General features: G+C 38.5%; 1 pseudogene; it reads left to right on the top strand.

The window, feature by feature from the left end:
* Nucleotides 1-3,528: 3,528 nt before the first annotated feature.
* LOC145392008 (5S ribosomal RNA) lies at nt 3,529-3,647 on the top strand (annotated as a pseudogene).
* Nucleotides 3,648-10,558: the final 6,911 nt, after the last annotated feature.

Here is a 10,558-nt window from a genome sequence, read left to right as displayed (position 1 = left end):
GTTAATTCTTAGGTCGTGTTTTTTTTTTTTTTTTTTTTGTGATTTATGTAAAGTTCTTATGGTCAGCCATCATTAATAATATTTTGTATCTGTAATAATTTATCTTGCATTAACTGAGCATTACCCAGTGTATTTTCATTTTATTAGGGCTGATTTAGGTAAATTTACTCTTGCTAATTTCGTGTTAGTAGAGGCTATTGCAGTTAACCATATATTTAACCTGTTTTTTTGCCATTACATTATCCTTATGAGTCCTGAATGTTTTGTTGTTAGTTTGAGCATTAAACTTTAACTTGTAATTTTACCTAACTCTTTTGTTTTGAACCTGGAACTTTACGGGACAGTAGTGATTTTTAGTATTCTCACTTAAAGTGTACATTATCTTTCTCTGTTCCGTAACAACATGCACAGTGAATCTTCAGACACACTTTTTAAGCAGCACATTTTAGGTAATGTGTAAAAATATAAAGGTTTCTCAGTTTCCCCTAAACAGATACACATTCCGTACGTCTTGTCTGTGTCCCATTCTTTATTGCTAAAAGCCATAACTAATCTATTTCTGTCAGTTTAATTTTTCCTGTGACTGGGAAGGGAATAAATTCTGACAAGGTTAGATGGATACAGTGAAGAAGTGGGGACGAAAATTAAGGGGAGATGCAGACAAACCAACTACGACGGAAAGTGAATCAGACTCAGAATTATGTGAGTGGGTTGAAACTGTGGACAAGGGCATCCAAACTTTACGTAGTGAGGGACATATTGGGGCTGAGGATAGTCAGGACACTTCTGAGGAACTGGATGGTGGGGACTTGAACACTTTACATTTACATTCTGGTCATTCTTTTTCTACAGTTCCTGAAAGTTCAGTTAGGTCCAAAATGGCCACTAGTCTTGCTAATGAGGGTACTCCTAGTGAAGAGACTGTGGATGTTGAACATGCTACAACAGCACCCTTGGCCTCGCAACCAGATACTCGAGGTCCATTAATCCCTGATATTAATGTAACCACTCACACACCCACTTACACCTCAGGCATGTTCAGTTCACCATCAACCTTTAGACAGCAAGGAAAAGACCATATATTTGCTAATGTTCCTTATGCTTACCCATGGGGCATGAATACTAACAATATCGGCATGCAAACCCAAGATCTTTGTGCTAATCCATGGGGCATGAATACTAACAGTATTGGCACGCAAACCCAGGATCCATCTGCTAATCTATGGGGCATGAATACCAACAGAATTGGCATGCAAACCCAGGGCCCTTCTGCTAATCCATGGGGCATGAATACCAACAGTATTGCATGCAAACTCAGGTGAATTTTCCTTCTGCATGGCATGAACCTAATATGGCAACCACTTAACCACGCCAAGGCTAAACAGCCAAAGGTACAACGATGGTGTGTTATCCATGGGCGGTGTCCTCATTCTTCGGACTATTGCCCAATAGTTCTTGCTAAATGGGAAAAACTGGGCAAGCAGGTTAATGCGGGAAAAGTTCAGGGCCCGTACCTACAAAAATACTAAGTATTGTTGAGTGCACTTAGCAGACGATTTTTTTTTGGATGTTGCACTTAAATCTGAGTAGAATACTTAAGTCATACTGACAAAAATACTAACTGCCCTTGAGTACACTTAGCAGACGACAAAGTTGAGTGTCCCCAGTGAGGTGACTTAAGTGCTCCTCCTGAATACTCAAACATCAAGATGGACGGACAACAACAAGCAAGAATCCGAAGAGTGCGGCGTTATATAGAAAGAAAAGACGTTTTGAACCTTTATAATGATACAGAAATAGTGAAGAGGTATAGATTAGACCGTGCCGGAATAATGTTAGTGACTGATTTTGTGAGAGATGCTGTATTACCTCGAACAAATAGGAATAAAGCCATCAGTGCAGAAATGAAAGTGCTCATTACACCAAGATATTTAGCAACTGGAAAGATGCAAATGTGCAATGGTGATGACTTAGGGCTATCCCAGCAATCGATCAGCACAGTGATAACTCAGACACTCAATGCTCTCGTAACACCAGCTTTCCTGACAAGATTTATTAAGTTTCCAACCCGGCCACAAGACATTCATCAAAAGCAAGCCGAATTTATGCAAAATTATGGATTCTGGGGAGTAGTTGGAGTAATTGACGGTACCCACATTAGGATTGTCGCCCCCAGAGATTATGAGGCTGAGTATGTCAACAGGAAAAACTTTCATAGTCTTAACACACAGTTGGTTTTTTATGCCAAATACAGAATACTGGATGTGGCAGCGAAATGGCCAGGGTCAACCCATGATGCACGAATTTGGAGTGAGTGTCGCCTTAAACAACTATTTGAAAGAACACATGTACCTGCTGGTTGTTACCTTCTCGGAGATAGTGGGTATCCATGTCAACGATGGCTGCTGACCCCATACCTCCAACCACAGACTGAGGCACAGGAAGCTTACAACAGGTAGGATGCATATTGTCTGCTTACTAAATGAGTTGGAAAAAATAATGAGGAGTCTTTATACTAAATATGGTACTGGTAAACTTGTAGAATTGCTCTGTCAGTCTGTTTCAACTTGTCCTACATAAGTGTGGTATTTCACCAGAAGTGCACAGTCACTTGTACCATATTTGCTTTTATTACCGACTGTATGGCAATATCACCTAAAATAATGGAGAGCACTGATAGACGATATGTACACAAATGCATTGTTACGATTTTAGTAGTGCTGCATAAGTACAGCATTAATCTTTACTTGGAGGGGAGATTGGTTAGGTCTGGATGGGTAAGGTTAGGTTTGGTGGGGTCAGGTTATGTCTAGTTAGCCAAGTTATGTATGATTATGTTTGGTTAGGTCTGGTTTAGTTAGCGTAGATTAAGTTTGATTAGTGTACAAGAACAGTATCACAGGAACTATTTTCGTTCTTTGGGGGTATTTGGGCTTTCTTTTATATTTGCAGTAGAGTTCAGTCAGTTAACACCTCTACTTTGGGGTTTCTGGCAGCATCATATAAAAATTTTACCAAAAAGATGGATGTGCACTTCTTGAGGAATTCCAGATTTTATATTATCCACTTAGAACTTAAGTTAGTAAATATTACGGACTGCTTTTGCTAAAACTTTACCTACCCTACAGTTCACCTAACTAAATGATTTCCTTTAGCAAACCTAATGCTATACCCTGACAGTTAACCTTAAGTTAACCTAACCTTAGTGTTTGTTATTTATTATTTATTGTGCTCTTCAATTCCAGGGCACACAAACAGACAAGATGTGTAGTTGAGAGGGGTATTGGCCAACTGAAACGCAGGTTTCATGTGTTGCATGGTGAGGTGCGAGTAAGCCCACAGAAAACCAGCAAAAATATAATGGCATGTGCTGCTCTACATAACCTTTGCAAAGAGAGAAATTTGGATCAGCCTTTGCAGGAGGAACACATCGAAGATGAAGATGTTCCTGATGAAGTAAACCAAGTACGGCAGCTTCCTCCTGGGCTGGCTGAAGATGGTCTCTTTATCAGAGATCACATTGCAAACCTTAACGGCTATGCCACGTTGAGTACACCGCTTCCCGTCCGATCAGCAAAGTTAAGCAACGTTGGGTCTGGTTAGTACTTGGATGGGTGACCGCCTTCGAACACCAGATGCTGTTGGCATCCCTACGTGTCAAGTGGGGTTGGTGGAGGATTAGTGCCCCTCCCTGTAAAACAATTAACTCTAAGCCCTTGACCACCCCGTTTGGGATACATGGCGTCTGGCAATTAATGAATGAATGAAAACTTCCGGTAAGAGGTCATGAGAACATATCACCTTGGTCAGCGGCATCTTACCAAAATGTGGAATTGCAATTGTGGTTCACATAAGCAAAAAAAATGGAAAGTAGGCTTAAGCACCCATGCTGGGAAAAGATATTTATTAGATTATTGCACTTTTGGAGTAACATGTGTATTAAGGTCCTTGAACACCTTGAGGATCCCAAAATTAGGAAATATACTAATGATAAAAAAATATCTATTCCGCAATGAAATTCATTCAGCATTGGTAGCCGCTCTACTTAATTTCTCATACCCTTCAGTCCAGTCATATCAGATAGTTAAACTCAACATCATTCACCTTACTGTGCTCTGCTTCATTACACTTCTGAAGTTTTTTCATTAAATGGAAATTTTCAACTTCCTCAAATCTTTCACAGCCCTGAAGCATGAAGGTCCTGCCAGAAGATGATCAACTTGGTTTCTTCGTGTGGATCATACTACAGTTGCTGATTATCGTGTCCTGTTGGGAGTGGCAGGGGGTAGGTGTGGCAGTTTGGCCTCCAGCACTCTCTCTCCACAGGAGACATACGCGCAAGTACTTAAATACACTCACATTTTTCATTTCTTCATCATCTAGCCTCACTCTGCATTCACTCATTTCATTCCTTTCAAACACCATAACTTTACTATTACTTGCATTCACTATAAGATTCCTTTTCTTGCATACCCTCCCAAACTCACTCACCAGTCCTTGCAATTCCCATTCATCTTCACTCAACAACACAGTATAGTCTGCAAACAACAATACTGGGAGTTTCCACGCTAAGTTCTGCCATTTGGTCGTATTTACATTAAAAGTAGGATCGGTGGAGTATGGTTAGCTTATTTATTTGAGTTTTGGCTGTTAATTCTGTTTTTGTACTGGCATTAAATTTGTCAGGAATGGTCAACATATTTCAAGCACTGAAATTAGGGTCACTTGAGCATTGGTTTGGTAGAACCATAAAGTTAGGTTGCATATTTTTTTTGGTTTCCATTAAATGTACATTAAAATTGGGGAGTTCCATCAGTTGTGCACAGTCAACTTATTTCAACCCCAACCAATCTTATTCTAACCTAACCCACTGGTAACCCAACTCAACCCAACCTTACCTTAGGTTGGAAAACCCTACTGATTGGGATGTGCATATCTGGAGGAACCCTAATTAGATTAGGTTAATATGGCTAGGTTATTCCTATGGTAGGAAAATTAGGTTAGATTGGTCATGGACAGCAGAACACTGCTGCATCCCACACCTCACCATTAACAATCAAATGCATCATGGAAGACTACATGCAGATAATGAGAGTGACTTAGTATTAATTTCTAATATGAATAATAAAAATGGCATGACTGGATGTATATTTTATTGACCTTTGGTTCCTTATTTGCTGCATAAAAAAAAAAAAAAAAAAAAAAACTTTACAAGCAACACAACAGCCTGAGGAATGTCAAAAACAAAAACAACAAAACCTAAGGTTTTGTTATGGATTTATAATAATTTGCTATTTCTTTACAGGCTGCCTCTTGAGCTCTAATGGCTGCTTGCTGAGCTCTGTACGCCTTAGTTGCTTCTTTAACCAACACTGCAACATCTTCTCTAAGCTGGCTATTAATAAATGTTCCGAGCATAGGGTCCATGGGCTGTATCACTGGAGTCCTTGTTGGATGATCTGGCAACAATGGTATAGTTACTGAAGGCCTTGGTTCAGCTCTTCCTGCGGCTTCCACTGACCCTGTTGTCGCAGCACCATTCCCTGCAGCTACTGTTCTTCCTGGTGCTTCTCTCCACTGTGTCATCCCACCACTATTCCCAGCATCTTCTACCTGCAGTATGACTGTGTCTTCCACCCTGAAAGAAAATATCTTTTTTTAGTGGCCTGGTATACTAAAAAGGAAAAACAAATGCTACAGCTTTTGCTTGACCTATGGGGAAGGAAAATCTAAGACAAAATCATATGTATATACAATATATGTTGTTAACTTGAATAATGAAGATACATTATATGATACTTGAATGTTCTCGCTACCATACCGGTATAGTCCTGTATCTGACTATGGTTCTGTAGGAAAGTTTGAGTAGTGAGAATTTTTGTTCATAAATGTTTAGTATGTGTCTTAGTAAGGATTTGTGACTTGGGTGGACATCCGTCATCAAGTAGGTTTACCGGCTATGACGTCATCAATAATGGCGGCTGCTCGATCACGAAACCTGTCTTATCTCTGTTAATATTTTTACTATTTGCTTCAATTTTTTTTTTATTTCCACAAAGTTAACCTTTGGGAAGTTAAAAGGAGATGTATAAGTGATGATCTTTACAAATACATCTTAAATAAATTTATTTAAGCGTATTAATTCTAATATTTTCATATTAGAGTTTAGAGATGAAAGTCAACACATTGTTCAGATATGTTTTGCAAAAAGGTAACCCATTTGATATGATTCCTAATCCACTGCACAATCTTATCACAAAAGAACTGGTTTCACAAGAGACTAAGAAACAGATTTTGAATGCTTTTCACAATGGAGGTGATTTGTATTCTACACAGCGCAAAGCAAGGTATGAAGATAAAACAACAAGGATCTCAAGTACGATCCACAAAGTCATGCTACCAGCATTTGATAGCAACAAAACACGAAGTACAGGTCTCAGACATCTGTGAAAAAGAAGTCAACAACTTCAGCTCACCGTATGATACAAATAGCTCAAGCTTGTGGATATGACATGCAGGAGCTGTTCCGATTTGATCTATCTGATAGCGCTCACTATTTGATGAACAAGGGCTACTTAAAAAAAACACAAAAAAGTGCATTGTTAAAAGAGCTGGAAACCTCTTATTGCAGCACCAACAGTGATCAATTGTTCCAGTCTGATGAGGAGACTTGCTACGTTGTGGATGTTATGAATTCCTTACGAAAAGTTATGACAAGTGAAAAGAAAACCTTTAGTAGAGCAGCTTCTGCTTTCTCTTCATATGTTCAAGGCATCACAAAGGACTGTGGCAGAGTCGATTATGTTTTTGACAGTTATCACAAGCTGTCACCAAAACAACCTGAGAGAGTACAAAGGCAGAGTACAGGAATTGTTATTGATATCAGTCACATTTCTGAAGAGGTGCCATTGCCTATCCAACTTAACAGTTTTGGGGGATCATCGAGAAACAAGCTGATGCTACAAGAGTTCACTGCTAATACACTAATATCTTCTTTGACTCAGACACCATGTGCTACTAACCACACATTTAGTGCTTTTTCCAATAATGAAGAAGAGGAAATAACATTTAACTGTATATCAGTGCAAAATGGTAAGCAAGTATAGCATCCAGAGATAAACTGTTTGTCAGTTGAGGAAGCTGACTTTAGAATGATGATTCATGCAAAACATGCATCCCAACATGGCTTTACAAAAATTGTTCTTGTTAGTGCTGATACTGATGTAATGGTTTCACTGGCCTTCTCTTCATCAACTTGGTGTACGAGAAATGTGGGTGCGTAATGGAGTTGGCGATTCCACAAGGCTTTTGCCTGTTCATGTTATTCATAAAAAACATGGGTCGAGACTTATGCTCGCTGCTTCCCGCCATCCATGCATTATCTGGATCAGATTACACAAGTAAGGTTGGGACCAAGAAAGCAGCTCTTAATATTGCAACAAGAACATATTTGGAAAATTTTGGAGTGTCTCATGATCTAGAAGATGTAGCCAAAAGCCTCCAGTCTGCAGAAGAATACTTAGTACAGTTATTATGAAAAGGATCACCTTGCAAATCTTTAGATGAACTCAGATTGTGGCTGTACCATCATGGAAAAGACACAGGCATTGAAGACTTGCCACCCACAAGCAGAAGTGCCAAGGGACACTTGTTGAGGTCATACTTTTATACATATCTTCAACATCACTGCATTGGAAACATGTTTGCTCACTTAGATCCTTGTGAATTCGGTTTTGAAGTAGAAGAAATTGGCTTGGTACCACAAGCCAATTTACAGAAATATCCCAGTGACTTTACTGGGGCATGTACCTGTGTAAAATGTGCCAAATGCTCATGTATTTGCAGGGAAAATGACGTTACCTGTTGCTCCTTTTGCAAGTGTAGGAGTGTAAAAGGGTCTGATACAACTTGCAAAAACCCTTTTTGATAGCATATGCACACGTCTGTAAAACAATCACTATTTTGTAAATATCATTTTTTGTATAATTGTAAAGGGGTCTGAGACCACTTGCAAAAACCTTTTTTGATAACATATTCACATGTCTGTAAAACAATCACTAATTGTAATATTATTATTTGTATAATTAAAAAGAGGTCTGATACAACTTGGAAAACCCTTTTTGATAACATATACGCACATGTCTGTAAAACAATCACTATTTGTAGATATTATTTTTGTATAACCATATCACTTTATGTACAATATTGAGAAGAACTGATGCATTACATATATATAAAAGTAAAAAAAAAATGTTCACGACAGAAAGAGTTATAAATGCATTCTTATTTACCTTCTACATACTAATAACAACACACTGACCCAATTTCCAAGCAAATATTAAAAATATTAACAGAGATAAGACAGGTTTCGTGATCGAGCAGCCGCCATTATTGATGACGTCATAGCCGGTAAACCTACTTGATGACGGATGTCCACCCAAGTCACAAATCCTTACTAAGACACATACTAAACATTTATGAACAAAAATTCTCACTACTCAAACTTTCCTACAGAACCATAGTCAGATCCTGGATTAGTACTTGAACTGTAGCTATTAATGTTAGAGAACCTTTTGCTATTATTACTCTCTCATTACCTACATGCCAGCTCCTTCTTTACAAGTTATGTACGAAATGTTAGTTTTTTTTTTTTTAATATGTGAATTGGTGTTAAAGGTGATAACTGGCACGTTACAAATAGTGTTCAGTTTCATGCATCAACTGTGTAAACATCCGGACCCATGGTAAATATGTTAAACTGCTCGTTTCACCAGGAAGAATGTGACAGTCAATAGCTTTCCCTTGCTATTGTGCCGGATAAAGAACGTCACTTGGTGGTAGCGTCCAGTGATAAATAAACTGTAAATATATGAAAAAAAAAAAAATAACAGAAATGAGTAATTCTGACGTACGTTCGTTTTAAGATTTCCTCCACCTATAGTGGAGGCCAGGCCATACATTAGCCCGGTAATTTCTGACATACCTCTCCAGTTCTTCTAGTTGTACGACTGCCAAATCACCAGGGGAGCCAGTTTCAAGTCCAAGGATTGAAACATTATCCTTGCATATTATTTTCCCCACACCATCAACCACAAAATCATCATCTTCCTTTTCTGGGGGGCCACCACCTGATAATGAAACAACACATGTAGACCATGATTATTGAGAATTACTTTGACATAAATGACTGCATTGGGCAAAGATTCCTTAGAAAAACACCGTGGGACAATGTGACCAATCAGCAACACAGTGAGTTTATTATTTTTTTCTTTATGTGTGTGTGATAAATACCCTTTTCTGTTCATATTAGGGTTAGGTTAGGTCTAGTTGGGATAGGTTAGGTCTGACAGAAATCTAGGGAATTATATCAAAGGAGAAACTTTTCAGAAAGACCACAAATTCCTTAAAATGAGTAAATTCCCCTTATTAGTCTTTTTTTTTATGTAGGTGAAAATAGGGAAAATTTTCACTAGACCCATTTTTAAGCTATTTGCAATTCATTTTGTCACAAGCAATCCCCAGTGCGTTCCCCGCATTTCCCTCGAGTCCCCTATGATTGTTGGAGTATGGGGAATGGGAAAAAAAAAAGGGCATTTCTGCAAGAGACAAGCATCAAAATCTGATCAACCACCTGGAGAACAATACAAAAAAGTTTCATCTTGAACATTCACACGTTTGAAATGGACTGTTACGTTTGTTTAGGTTAGGTTATTGCTAGATTTGAACTCTGTGTAAACTACGGTACTCCTGACCACTATTGGGTGCCACGGCTATTAGAGTAAGTACTCATACTTAGCACAATCATCTCAATGTTGCATTTCCGACAGAAATTCCATACAGAAGAGCTACCTCAATATGAACAGAAAAGGATATTAAAGAAATGGAAATTGCTTTGTTGCAATCAGTAATACGGTACTGACTACAGTGTGATATCTCCTTTCCTCATGGGGAAAGTGACTGGTCAAAATCATGCCAAAAAAAAAAAAAAAAAACTATGTTGAATAACTAAGTACCTATAGTCACCTTAGGAGTTGCTCATAAAAATCTTTACCCTGCATTATGGCAAACTATGACATTTGTGGCATATTATTCAACAAGTGTGTTCTTGCCACTTGACAGAAAGCAATGATTTTCTTTTACCAATAAGGAAAGAAAACCAAACTACCTGTTTGGTTATACTGCCTCTTTCTGGCACTTAGATCCCTCTTTCCTCGGCTGAGGAGATTCTGCCACTTTTTTTCAGTTTGCTGTGTTGTCCTTGGTACAGCAAGAGGGAAGGACGCATTTACACGGTGGGCAATTTCTTCCCAAGCTTGGCGCTTGTGTTGCATAGTTAAATTAGAGCCAAATTTTCCCTTTATGATGTTTCTTCTCTCTTCAATAAGTTGCAGGAGCAACATCACTTCATCCTTTGACCAGTTGGCAGTCCTCTTTGGGGTAGATTTGGGATGAGCTTCCATTTTTATAGAGTAACGCGTTGTTGGTTAAGTTCCTCCACGTTTGTAAAGAAAACAATGCAGATGACGGCGACAGAAAAATATAAATTTGGAAAAAATGT

This window comes from Coenobita brevimanus, chromosome 20 (assembly GCF_032717465.1).
Source record: "Coenobita brevimanus isolate Jiangsu-jjx chromosome 20, ASM3271746v2, whole genome shotgun sequence".
NCBI classification, from domain to species: domain Eukaryota; kingdom Metazoa; phylum Arthropoda; class Malacostraca; order Decapoda; family Coenobitidae; genus Coenobita; species Coenobita brevimanus.
Note: the sequence above shows the minus strand (reverse complement) of the source record. Positions and strands in the feature narration are given on the sequence as shown.